This window comes from Scyliorhinus canicula, unplaced genomic scaffold (assembly GCF_902713615.1).
Source record: "Scyliorhinus canicula unplaced genomic scaffold, sScyCan1.1, whole genome shotgun sequence".
In the NCBI taxonomy this organism is placed as follows: Eukaryota; Metazoa; Chordata; class Chondrichthyes; order Carcharhiniformes; family Scyliorhinidae; genus Scyliorhinus; species Scyliorhinus canicula.
The window spans coordinates 112,246-114,303 of NW_024056024.1; positions in this window are offsets into that span (position 1 = coordinate 112,246).

A 2,058-nucleotide genomic window follows, 5' to 3' on the forward strand; every position below is an offset into this window, starting at 1 on the left:
TTGTGACAATAAAGATTATTATTATAAGTGCTTTGCTATAAAATCTTTAATATTGGATTCTAGAATTTTCCCCACTGCCAGTTTCAGGCTTACTGATCTATAATTCCCTGTTTTCTCTCTATCTCCCTTTTTAAACAGTGGATGACATAAACCATCCTCCAATCTGCAGGATCTGTTCCAGAGTCTATAGAATCCTGGAAGGTGACCACCGATGCTTCCACTTTCTAGAGCCACTTTCTGAAGTACTTTGGATGCAGATTCTCAGGCCCTGGGGATTTATCAGCCTTCAGTCCCATCAATTTCCCGAACATCATTTCTCCACTAATATTGATCTCTTTCAGTCCCTCTCTCTCACTATCCTGCGTTCCCCAACATCTGTGCCCTCATTTGTGAAGACAATCAAATTATGTATTTATTTGCTCAGCCATTTCTTTGTCCCTATTATACATTCCCCTGTTTCTGACTGTAAGGAACCTACATTTATCTCCACCAATCTTTTTCTCTTCACATACCGATAGAAACTTTTCCAATCAGCCTAATTTCCTGTTTTATGCCATTCCCAACATCACCACTGCTGTTTGGGCGTCTATATACGACGCCCACTAATGTTTTTGCCCCTTGCTGATTCTCAGCTCTACCCATACAGATTCCACATTGTCAGAGCGAATATCCTTCCTCACTATTGCATTAATTTCCTCTTTAACCAGCACTGCCACTCCACTGCCTTTTCCTTTTGGTCTGTCCTTCCTAAATACTGAATATATTCAGTTCCCATCCCTGATCATCCTGCAGCCATGTTTCCACAATCCCGATTATCTCACACCCGTTTATTTGCGTGATTCACTCGGTTATGCTGCTTGCAGCCACACCAGGAGGTTCACACTGGGGAGAGGCCATTCACCTGCCCTCAATGTGCGAAGGGATTTAGTAATTCATGGCACTTTGTGAGACACCAACAAGTTCACAACCGATTGGATTCGGCTGATTTTGTTTCTGTTCTGAATTACTTCCAGGAAATTTGGGCAGTACAGTAATACAGTGGTTAGCACAGCTGCTTCACAGCTCCAGGGTCCCATGTTCGATTCCTGACTTGGGTCACTGTCTGCGAGGCGTCTGCATGTTGTCCCTGTGTCTGCATGGGTTTCCTCCAGGTGTTCCGGTTTCCTCCCACAGTCCAAAGATGTGCGGGTTAGGTGGATTGGCCATGCTACATTACCCTTAGTGTCCAAAAACATTTAAGTGGGGTTACGGGATAGGGTGGAGGTGTGGGCTTGAGTAGGGTGCTCTCTCCAATGGCCGGTGAAGTCTCGATGGGCCTTCTCCTGCACTGTAAATTGTATGAATGCATTTTATTCATTCTGTTGGTCAATGGGGACCGTCAGAGGGTTACTTTCTGCTGGACTGGCCGGTGTCACGACTTCGCCTCCAGTGGGCTGATTCTCTCTGAGCCTTCTTGCGAATATCTGGTTGCACATTTCACAAGGATAAAAGAGTGAAAGGGGGTTTGGAGGTTAGAAGATGCTTTATTACCATTTCGGTTTGGAAATCCCCAAAATCATGCCTCATTGCCATGAAGATAGACTATGGTGGTTATATGGTTCTTTTGTTTAATTCATCTTGGTGCTTCGCACAGAATAAAACAATCAGGGTATGAGGGGCATGTTGTCTGAGGTGCACTGGGAAACTACATTAGATAGTATGGTGGGAGACAGGCAATCACTAATATTGAAGGAATTATTACAGATTTACACGGGGATCAGTTAGCTCAGTTGACTGGATGGCTGGTTTGTGTTGAGTGACACCAACAGCACAGGTTAAATTCCCATACCAGCTGAGGTTAGCCATGGTCTGTGTCAGTATTTATGCTCCACATGAGCCTCCATCCACCCCTCTACATCTCCCCCATCAGCATCTCCTTCTATTCCTTTCTCCCTCACGTATGCATCGAGCTTTACGTTCAATGTATTCTCTGCTGTTCACCTCAACCACTCGCTGTGGTAGCAAATTCCACATTCTCACCACTCGCTTGGTAAAGAGGTTTCTATTGAAATTCCGATT